The sequence below is a fragment of the Palaemon carinicauda genome, chromosome 26, assembly GCF_036898095.1.
Source record: "Palaemon carinicauda isolate YSFRI2023 chromosome 26, ASM3689809v2, whole genome shotgun sequence".
Taxonomy (NCBI): Eukaryota; Metazoa; Arthropoda; class Malacostraca; order Decapoda; family Palaemonidae; genus Palaemon; species Palaemon carinicauda.
The window spans coordinates 31,147,238-31,159,489 of record NC_090750.1 but is presented as its reverse complement, the minus strand read 5'-3'; the positions used below and the strand labels follow the sequence as shown (position 1 = coordinate 31,159,489).

Below are 12,252 nucleotides of genomic sequence, written 5' to 3'. Positions count from 1 at the left end.
CGAACTGCTCTAACTCAACACTCTCCAACGTAATGCGTTGACCCCACTCGTAGGCTCCCAACTCCTTCTCCAGCGTGTGTACAGGGTACCACACCTGCTCACAAAGTTGTTGCTTCTGCGCGGGACTTATGCTCCATCACGCGCAGTCACTTGTGATTCGCGCCCAGTCATGACTGAGTCTCGCCTAGTCATGACTGAGTCTCGCCTAGTCACGGGTGAGTCGCGCCCAGTCACGCCCACTCGCGCGAAAATCTTCTAAAGCGAGTAAACCTGTTGTGTTGATGAGGATCTTGTGCTGAGGTCGCAACTTCGAAAGCAAGCGATGGTCCAAATCATCTGACGATGTCCTCCGTTACCGACAGCTCTAGCGTCAGGCCGATTCCCTTTCCAGAGGGAATGAAAGAACCCCCTAATAAGTGTGCGGGTATACCCTTATCTCCTGATCGCCTTGTGCGAATCATCAAGGAGCATTTAATGATGCCTAAGAAGTTACCTTCCAAGGATGCCGGCCCCTTTATAGGCCAGTCCAGATGTCATTCTCCTCCAGGACTTCCTAAGGACAATCCTGACTTGTCGAGTCGGGGAGCGTCCGTCCTGTTATGACACCTGGGTGTCATCTCAACAGATGTTCATCTTAGGCTTTCCACTTGCCCATCTCCAACCGTGTCCACCATGGTCTACTTTCAATAATCCGTTGGAGAAGTTGTCCTCGTCTTCTTCTTACGAGGCTCCTGACCGTAGGAGGAGATCGTCTCTGAGAAGTTCTGTTCCTTCAATGTTTAGGTCAACTCCACCTCGACCAAACACCATGGATTAACAAGTCTCTGCAGCTGCTCCACCTACAGGATCTTTCCTTAATGCCAGTTCAACCAGGCAAAAGGATGACAACTAAACAGGGTTGGAGGATGAAGCAATAAACTCCTCTGTACGCAGACATCATACAACCCCTTACGAGTAAGGACTTGGGTTCCCCTTTGGAGATTGCCATCCACTCCTTCAATCCTAAATCAATCGAGATTGCTTCTCCGGTCTTGTGTCCAGTATCTCTTCCACTGGAGGAGTAGCAAGACGTTGCTCCCGAACCTCAGAAGCCTAAGGAACAAGTTTCCTCCAAAACATCTATGCTTGAGGAACACTTCCCTTCCAGGAACGAATAGAAAGATTCAAAGACGGTTCCTTAGAACTGTAAGGCCTGAGAAGCTTGTAGGGAGGAATTGGTAAGGGGGTCTCCCAAGGCAGGCCCTTCACAGGTTCCTGCTGATGACCCTGACCTACCAGAAGCTTTCATGGATGAAAGTGTGGCGATAGATGAGTTCCAGGACACGGATGAAGAATACCTCCCCAAAGTGGTGAATCCAAAATTCCACTACGAGGCTGAGCACAAGGAATTGGAACATACCTTTTGACAAGTCTTTGCGTGCATGAGGACCTTCAATAACTAGTCGGATCCTGGCACTGCCCCACAGGAAGGCTAGAACCAAAGTGTTGGTTACCCAGAAATCTAAGACCAGTGCAGTCCTCCCTTGGTTAAAAGCACTTAATGCAGTCAGAAGGAAAGCTATTTCCCAGATAGCAGGCACATCTAGCTTTCTCAGAGCAGGATCTTCCTCCTGATTTCTGCCACTTCCCTATTCTTCAGGGGAAGTATTACGAGATCCAGGACGAACCTCGTCCTACCCTGACTCTCGACCCTTCAGTAGAGTCTCTTACCAGGGGTGTCCCAGTATGGAGACTAGCTTCTTTGAGGGTCTCCCTTTCTGCCTCTGAGCTCCTCAACATAGAGAGAAGCGCAAAGTATGCTATGCAAGCTGCTTCATGGCTCGACCTGTGGTTGGGGTCGTTGGGCCAGATTGTTCGATCCGAGGATCTTTCCAAGGATTTGACATGACGGTCCTTAGAATCCTTCCTTTTGTCAAGTACCCGGACCCTAGAATTCCTTTCACACTACGCGGTCAACTTGTGGGTGAATGCGATTCTAAAGAGAAGGGATACAGTGATTGGAAGGTTCCACAGGCAGGTGCTGAAAGTGGAGGTCAAGCGCTTTTGAAACTTAACCCTCGAGGTAACCTCTCTTCAACCTGAAGAGGTAGAAAATGCAGCTGATAGGTGGAGAAAATCCTCCAAAGATTCTCTCCTCCATAAAGCCATGAATTCTTGGCCTAATGTTAGGTCTTCCCAACCCCCAAAGATTAGTCCAGTTCTTCATGTCCGTCAAATTCTAGACCAGGAACATCTAAGATGTCTAAGAAGCCCTTCCAGTCCAGGGACCAGGATGGGACGAAGTCTTTCAGAAGAAAGGTAGGTGGTAGAGGGGTCAGTCGAGATTGCCACTCCCACTAGGGAGGGCAATCATCTCATCAGTCCACCAGGTGGGGGGATGCCTGCAATGCCTCTGGCAGAGTTGGCAGCATCACGAGACCGATCCCTATAATTGCGGGGATCTGTGTAGGGTATTGCGTCCCCTTCATTCAATCTCTCCCCCCTCTGACTCGGAATCCAATTCCTCTAAGGTCCTATATGAAGGGGTCTGTAAAGGAGCTGGCCCTCCGTGTCAAAGTCCAGACCATGCTGCAGAAGGTCGCTCTCCAGGAGGTCTTAGATGGGTCCCCAGGCTTCTACAGTCGACACTTTCTTGTGAATTAGACATCTGGAGGCTGGAAACCAGTCATAGATCTCTCGCCCCTGAACACGATTGTTCTTCAAACTCCGTTCAGGATGGAGACGGCAAACACGGTCGTTAAAGCTGTAAGACTGAAGGACTTCATGTGCACATTGGATCTCCAAGACACATACATCCAATACATCTGTCTTCAAGGAAGTATCTCAGGTTCATACACAAGAACAAACATTACCAGTTCAAGGTTCTCTGTTTCGGTCTCTCGACAGCGCCCTAAGTCTTCACCAGGGTGCTCACCCTAGTGTCATCATGGGCTCACAAGAACGGCATTTGTCTCTTAAGATACCTAGACGACTTGCTAGTCCTACCAGACTCGAAGATGAGCCTTCTTCATCATCGGGACATGGTTTTGTGTTTTGTCAGCATCTGGGATTGTGATAAATCTCAAGAAGTTATCTTTGCTTCCATATCAGATACTGGTTTACCTCCGTATGATCATAGACACCGACCTTCAAAAAGTCTTCCCATCAGAAGACAGAGTACACAGGCTGAGAGAAGTGGCTTGTCCCTTCTTCAGATGAGAAGACGTACCAATCCGTCAGTGGCTGTGTCTCTTGGGTCATCTAACCTCGCTGATTCATCGTCCTCTCAATGGTCGCCTCAGGAGGAGATCCCTCCAATTGCACCTAAAATCTCTATGGGACTAGCACACCGGGTCCCAGGACATCATAGTGCCAATAGGCCAGGATCAAGTAATGGATCTTCAATGGTGGGTCTCAGAGGAGAACCTTTGCCTAGGGCTAGATTTTCTTTTCCCTCCTCTAGACTTGCTGATCTTCAAAGAAGCATCAAAAGAAGGATTGGGCACCCACTTGCTGCATCACACGATCTCGGCCTTTGGTCAGAATCCGAAAGATACCAGCACAAATCTACGAGATGAGAGCAGCATTCCTAGCTTTCCAACAGTTACTGGCAGGTCATTGTGGTATTGATAAACGACAATACCACAGTGGTGGCTTAATAAAAAAACAAGGCAGTACTTTTTCGCAGCACCTATGCCATCTTGCTGTAAATATTCTAAGATGGGCAGATGATGATTCGGTGACACTATCAGCTTGGTTAACTCCAGGCAAGAAGAATGTGCTTGCAGACAACTTGAACAGAGCGACCCAGATAGTGGGCTTTGAATGGTCTTTGAATCCTCTGGTAGCCAACAAAGTCCTGACAGTGTGGGAATCCCGACTGTGGACCTGATTGCAACATCCCTGAACTTAAGGCTCCCGCTGTACTGTTCCCTAGTCTCGGACCCTCAGGCTCTATGTCAGGTTGCACTCCAACAATGGTGGGACAACATCGACGTATACGCCTTTCCCCCTGTTCTGTCTGATGAGAAGACTGATCAACAAGACCAGAGCATCCAAAAATCTACTGATGACCTTCAAAGTTCAGCTATGGCATCATGTAGAGTGGTTTCCAGACCTTCTGCAACTGGTAGTAGGATCACCTGAGAGAGCTTCCTCCACGACCAAATCTACTCAGACAACCACACGCCAACATCTTTCATAAGACCCTCTGGTCGCTTCGATTTCACGCGCGGAGACTATCCAGTGTCTCTTCTCAAAGAGAAGCTTTTCGCAACAAGTTGCGTGAAGAATGTTTAAACACTTACAAAAGTCTCCAGCAGCAGTGTACCAGGCAAAGTGGATATTCTTCTGTGGTTGGTATTGTGGAAGGGGTATCTCTTCCTTGATGGCACTATTCCAGTAATAGCGGAGTTCCTTGTATACCTTCGAGAGGAAAAACTTCTTTCAGTATCGGTGGTAAAAGGCTATCGCTCAGCCTTGAGCTGAGCCTTTAGATTGAGTTGAGTGGATCTTTCCTCTTTGTTGGAACTTTCCCTAATGATATGGAGCTAGGAAATCACTTGCCCCAGTCGGAGATCAGACCTTCTCCTTGGAACGTGGTTCGCGTTTTGAGATCCCTAATGGGTCCTTCTTACAAACCACTACGCCATGCAACAGCCCTAACCTCACGTTAAAGACGGCATTCCTACTCGCTTTAGCATCTGCAAAGAGAGTTAGTGAACTTCATGGAGGGTCTCTCGTACGACATCGCTCATTTAAGGTGATGGGGGGGAGGTGCCAATTGGCTTTGTCCCCGAGTTTATTGCTAAGACTCAAAATCTGGGGTTGCTGGACCATAGATTCGGGCCCTTTCAGATTAAGAGTCTACGTTCTGTAACCAATGACTGTGGTCAATTTTTACTTTGCCCAGTGAGGAGTTTGAGATATTATCTTGAATGTACTGCAGCAACATGACCCTTGCTTTCAGCCTTATTTGTCAGCTCGGGCAGAACTAAGAGGAGGGTCATCAAGCACACCATTTCTTCTTGGATCCGCAACCCTCTTAATGAGAGAATGCCTTGATGAAGTCATTGAGCTTCAGCACGGCATTTCATTCCCGTGCTGAAACTTGGTGACGGGCAAGAGGGCTCTCGAACTTTGGGAAATTGCTCCCCCAGTTCGAATCTAAATTTCTCTCTTTCATCTTTCTCTAACTCTTTATATGGCTTCAACCTTCTCCTAATATTATAAACTTTCCTTCATGTTGCTGTCCCAACCCTATGAGTAAAATTTCCCATATGTATGTGTATGTATTTACATATATATGTGTGTTTATTATTTTTTTTTTCTCTTTTTATGGCATGGATGTTTCTACATCTATTATTGCCACTTGGGCGGATGTTTCTACATCCGGTATTGCTGCCTGCTTTGATGAATGGGAAGGGTGTCACGGTTGGGAGGTGTTTGTGCTCAAAGCTATATGTGAGAGTATTGGATGATCTCAGCCATCCCGAAGATGGTTTGGACCTTTTTGGCGGAACTATTCTCAAGTGTTGGGTCTTCGGAATCCAGGGGGATCCAACGCTTGGGGTAGGACTCTCGGCTTTTGGCCGGAAGCCCGTCATTACAGATATGGGGAGGATGATTCCATAGTTTCTTGGTCTCAGTCCTAACAGGCGGGTTCAGCTTACACCTGTGCCTCTATATCTGTTTTGATGCTATCCTTCGGGTAGGGTATGGAGTGGACCATCTGGGAAGTATACTCTCACTGTGCCGGTAGTGGAGAGTGTAAATCTCCTTCCCAACATGTGATGCCTTAATGTTCTCAAGCAGGTAAATCAAACTTCAAAAAATCACTCTTCTCTCTTCTTTTTATATGATGGAATCTTGTGAAAATGACCCCACCTCCCCTGGATATGCTGACTCGCCCCCGGCACTGCTGACGACCTCTGGCAATTCATTTAAAGAAAACTCCGACGACGACGTAGGAACTAAAAAGGACTATTCTTTAAACACTCGGAAAAAGGGTAATTTGGGCAACACAGGAAAACTGAAAGTCCTGCACGTTACCCAAATCCCTTTAGAAGCTAATTATGATGTGCTACATAAAATATTTGAGTGTTACGGATCAATAAATGAAATTAGAATGAAACTTCAAGATGATAATTGGGAATCTTGGTTATCATTTAATTGTCACGAGGAAGCATTTAATGCAAGCTGTAACATTGTTGATATTAAAGTAGGTAATATGAATGTTAAGGGTGCTCTGTGTGATGGGGCACCTAAAGATCTGGATGTCTACAGACCAGCAGACTGGGCTGATAAAGATATAGAGGCAGATATACCATCCCAAAGAAAGCCAAAACCACCGATGTGGCTTCTTGCTCAATCTGTAGGAGGTACGGAAAATTATTTCAAGATATGCAAGTTTCTTCAGAGGAAGGTAGGTACGATCGCACCTGGAGATATATCTCGATTTGGGAAGAAAAGTTTCTTGATAAAGGCCAAGTCATACACACAGTCTGTTATACTGTCTAATTTGAAGACAGTAAATGATGATATAAAATTGGACATCAAACCCCATCTAAACTTTAGCTATGGAAGGGGAGTGGTTTTTAATAGGGATCTGTATGAATTTACTGAAGAGGAGATATTGGCCATGTGTCCCCTATCAGTGTGGAAAGTACATAAAGTACCTGGAACATCAATGATTGTTCTTACTTTCCAGGATGCTGATGTACCTTTCCACATAGACATAGAAAACGAAAGGATCAGAGTTCAACCTTTTAAGCAGAGGCCACTGCAATGTTATAATTGCTTTAAATTTGGACATCCTTCCAAAGTTTGCAATAATGAAAAAATTTGTAATACTTGCTCCAAAATTTATCATGGGGATTGTACACTTGAGGCAAGGTGCTTAAACTGCAACTCTAATCATAAATCTAATGATAGGAGCTGCCAGTTTTATAAGTTAGAAGAGGCTGCCCTCAATAAATCAATTATTGAACATGTAAGCGTGGGGCATGCCAAGAGATTATTAAATAAATCTAATACTTATGCAAAAACATTAAAAACAGGAGAAAAAGTTCCTCGGGAATCATCTCACCCACCTACTACTGTAGGTAGTTCTCGAAAAAGGAATTCACAATCTATTGATAAAGTGCTGCATAAGACAAGAACATCTCCTCCTAAAGATTTATCATTGAGTATCAACAAAAAGACATTGCCCACCACTATCAAACCTTTGTCCCCCATTACAAAGGATAGTACTAACCTCTCCCAGGCCATATCCTTGCCTGATTTAATGGAGATTCCACCTGACACCAAGTTATCAGGTGTACCTGTAGTGGGGAAGGTACAAAAACCTGGTAACTTGCAACCTATTAATCGTAAAAGAGAGAGACCTCCATCTCTCTCACCCCCTTCCATAAGAAATACTAGAATTATGACATCAAATAAATATGATGTTTTGTCTGTTGATGTTGGCGATCAACCAGAAGACAATTTAAATAAATCAGAAATTCAAGTTGAGGTCCACCATCCCCCTCAACAAATATATAAAAAAGATACAAAGAAAAACTCCAACGTAAAACCCAACATAACAAGACCATCTCTGAAGAAACCTACAAGTAATAATGTTAGATTAAAGACTGCTAATGGGAAGACCTCACCCAAGACGTCTTCCAGAAATAATCCATAGTTTTCTCCTCCATTTTGCAATGGAACTGTCAGGGTTTGAGGGCGAAATATGAAGAACTTAAGCTCCTAATTCATGAGCATTCCCCCATAATAGTATGTCTACAGGAAAGTATGCTTGATTCTAACACTCCTAGTCCTCGAGAGTATGTTAGCTATAGAACACCATATAATCAACAAGCAGGGAGCCATGGCGGAAGTCTCATGTACATTCGTCGAGATGTTCCCTAAATACCCATGTCTATACGTACAACCCTGCAGGCAGTTGTTGTACAAATTGATATAGGGAGAAAATATACAATATGCTCTCTGTACTTACCTCCAAATGATGATATTTTATATGATGATTTAGTAGAAGTTATTCAACAACTCCCTCAACCTTTTCTCTTACTGGGAGATATGAATGGTAGACATCCTTTATGGGGTGATGTTTTGGCCAACACAAGGGGCAATATTATCTCATCAATTGTGGAGAATGAGGATGTGGGGCTCCTTAATACAGGAGAGCCCACGCACTTCCATGTTCAGACAGGTACTTTGTCATGCATTGACCTTTCAATTGCAAGCTCTAACTGCCTTCTTGATTTTGATTGGAGGACATTAGATGATTGGCATACTAGTGATCATGCACCAATCATTATAAACACCAACAAGGGTCCACCTTTGCAAAGATCGCCACGTTGGAATCTAGACAAGGCAGACTGGGTTAAATTTTCTGAGCTAAGTGAAATTGAAGGGAGAGCAGAACAGTTTGAAAGTATTGATGATGCCATAGACCTGCTGAATGGAACTCTTCATACAGCAGGAGTCAATTCAATTCCCAAAACAACAGGATTATTCAAACGACGACCAGTCCCGTGGTGGTCTTCAGAACTAACTGCACTCCACAGAGCCACAAGAAGATCTTTAACACGATTGCGTAGACTCCGAACTGATGAGAATTTAATTATGTACAAGAAATGTAGAGCACAGTTCCGTCGTGCCATGAAAGAAGCAAGGCGCCAGTCATGGATGTCTTTTGTTTCCTCCATTAACAGTAGAACACCACCATCTTCTGTGTGGAGGAAAGTAAAAAAGATAGCTGGCAAATTCACCCCCAACCCACCACCAGTGTTGAAGGTGAATGGCCAGTATGTAACTGAAGCAAATGAAGTTAGCAATGCCCTGGCTAATCATTTTTCAAATGTATCCAGCAAGTGTGAAGGAGCCCCTGGTCACCAGTATAGGAGTACTGAAGAAAAGAAAATTTTAAATTTTGCAACAAGAAGGGAAGAGTCGTATAATTCTCCTTTCACTGAAAGAGAATTTGATTCCGCACTTGCTCATTGCAACGATACAGCCCCTGGACCCGATGGAATTCCATATGCAATGATTAAACATGTACATTTTAATACAAAGCTATTTATTTTAAGTATTATTAATAGAATATGGCATGATCATAGCTACCCAAGTGTTTGGGAACTAGCCCTTATTTTAGCCTTTTTAAAACCCGGTAAAGACAAGTTTTTAGCAGCAAACTATCGTCCTATTGCATTGACATCTTGTTTATGTAAAATCATGGAGAAGATGGTCAATGCAAGGCTGATATGGTACCTTGAAAAGAAAGGTATTTTATCACCGATTCAATGTGGATTCCGAAAAATGCACTCAACGACTGATGTGTTGATACGACTTGAGTCATCTATTTGTGAAGCCTTTGCTTCCAAACAGCACCATGTTACAGTATTTTTTGACCTTGAAAAGGCATATGATACCACATGGAGATATGGTATTCTTAAAACCATTCATGAATTGGGATTGAGAGGAGAGCTGCCACTATTTATTCAGGCATTTCTTTCACATAGAGTTTTTCAAGTGAGAGTGGGGGAAACTCTATCAGAGAGTAAGTGCCAGGAAGAAGGAGTTCCTCAGGGTAGTGTGCTGAGTGTAACCCTTTTTGCACTAGCAATTAATGGGATATCCTCAGCCATTCCCCGGGATGTTCTCTCAACACTATTTGTGGATGATCTCTCAATATCATTTGCTGGCACTAGAATGGCAATGGTTGAGAGAAAAATCCAACTCTCTATTGATAAAATTATCCAGTGGGCTGACATGAATGGATTTAAGTTCTCGACAAGTAAAACTACCATTGTCCATTTTTGTCGTATCCGGGGAGTACATCCAGACCCGGATATATACATTAAAGGTCAACGGATACCATGTGTATCGGAAACCAAATTTTTAGGTTTGATATTTGACTGTAGACTTACATGGGTTTCTCACCTAAAAGCGCTAAAAGCTAAATGTGTTGAAGCGCTGAATATCTTAAAAGTATTGTCCCATACATCATGGGGGGCAGACCGCAATACTATTTTAAAATTATACAAGGCCTTGATTTTTTCCAAAATTAGTTATGGTTGTGAGGTATATTCTTCAGCCACCCCAAGCCGGTTAAAAATATTAGACTCTATACATCATGCAGGTATTAGATTATCTACTGGAGCTTTTAAAACCTCGCCTATCCCAAGTCTCCTTGTTGATGCTGGAGAGTTACCTCTAGACCTTTACCGAATGTCTTCCATTCTTCGGTATTGGTTTAGATTGCAAAGACTCCCTAGCTCTCTAGCCTTTCAGACTGCAAGCCTTGTAAGACACGCATCATACTTTGAGTTGCACCCAAAATTTCCTCAACCTTATGGCTTTCGGCTGAAACGATTTTTAAATAGTCTGGATATAATTAGAAATAAGGTAGTTCCATTCAAGTTATCATCAACGCCTCCATGGAAATTACCTGACATATCTTTTTGTAAATACTTTATTGGAGTTAAGAAGAATATGACTGACTTAGAATCCAGGTCTCTTTTTATGGAACATGTCGAAGAACATAGGGGATCGACTTTTATATATACTGATGGCTCCAAATCTGATGCTGGCGTTGGATTTGGAGTACATAGTAATGATTTTAATTGTAGAGGTGCACTTCCTCTAACAGCTTCCATATTTACTGCCGAACTGTATGGCATATTAACCGCTATTGAGAAAATAGCTTTGGAAAAGGAGGGTAATTTTACAATTTTTAGTGATGCAAGGAGTGTTCTTCAAGCTTTAGAAGTTTTTAATTCTAGTAACCCTCTAGTTTTAAAGATTTTAGAATGGCTTTTTATTATTGGACGGAAAGGTATAACTGTTCGATTTTGTTGGGTTCCAGCACATGTAGGTGTGTCTGGGAATGAGAAGGCAGATTTACTGGCGAAGAATGCGGCATCCGAGTTGCTACCAAGGAGGTATCCCATTCCATGTAACGATCTCCTACCTTACATCAAGAAATTGGTTTGTGATAAATGGCAACAGCACTGGGACAGTCAAGACGGCAATAAAATGAGGGAAGTAACAAATATCATATCACCTTGGAGGTATAACATGATTCCCCGAAAATGGGAGACGACTCTTTGTCGTCTCCGTATTGGTCACACACGGCTGACACACGAGTTTCTGCTGAAGGGCCAACACCAACCGTACTGCGAGGACTGCTTAGTACCTTTAACAGTGAGGCATTTGTTGACCGAATGCCCTAATTTTACTAACTTAAGAAATAGATATCTGTTTGAGGCTCGAGGTGAGGATGGCAGGTTTATCCTTGCCAAGATTCTTGGACATGATGTGTCTTACTATGCGAGCGGAATTTTTAGATTTATTTCAGAAGCAGGTCTTCTGAAAACTCTATAACTATTTTGATGACTCCTTAATTTTTATGGTTTTAATCGAATTCTCTTTTAATTTTCATATACAGTAAATGGTATCGGCGTCAATGACCTTAGATGTCAGGATGCCAGAAAACTTTCAATCAATCAATCAATCAATCTTGGATCCGCAAAGTCATATACTATGCCCTCCAACATGACTCTCCTGAAGCTCAAAGACCTAGAGCTCATGATTTAAAGGGCATAAGTACGTCCCGGGCATTTAAACGTGACTTCTCAATATCACAAGTTCTGCAAGCCGATGTGTGGAAGCGTCAAACGTCCTTCGCTGCCCACTACCTCAAAGACGTGACCCACAGGAGGCTTGATATATTATCTATCGGCCCTATGGTGGCTGATACAACAATGGGTTGAAAAATACCTCGGGCTCTTTGTTGGATAAGTAGCAGTTGTTTTAGGTCATTGGTTACCCAGGTTAAGTCTGAGGTGAATGAAAGTATGTCTGGCTTTTCCTTTCTCCATCTTCCCCTTTCTTGGGGAACTGCACCTTGGGTTCCTTTGCAAGCTGGCTTCTACCTCTGCAGGTAGGAACTTTTCCCTTTTGTATCCTAGTATAGACAATAACTAGTTATACTCTTTCACGTCCCCCAATGTTTCCTGCGAGGTAAACACTAACATTCGCTCGGTGAATTACTAGTGAGGTGATAAGGTTTATCCTTAGATACAGTCTAATACTGTACTATGAAAAGCAGGGTTAATGACCAAGCCAGAAGTCGGACTTCCACTCACCTAAGAGTGAGTCATTCATATAAATAACGAAAGGTTTGTTAGTGAAGGAACAAATAACAAATTTGGAAATAATTTGTATTTTTCCCTAACTAATACAAACCTGTAGTTATATAAATTGTCCCCC

The 12,252-nt window shown here is 43.3% G+C and overlaps 1 protein-coding gene across 1 annotated transcript in view; it reads left to right on the top strand.

The window, feature by feature from the left end:
- The window catches only part of LOC137619873 (DNA polymerase alpha catalytic subunit-like), a 316,081-nt gene that overhangs the window by 154,484 nt on the left and 149,345 nt on the right, over nucleotides 1-12,252 (top strand). The window lies entirely within an intron of this gene.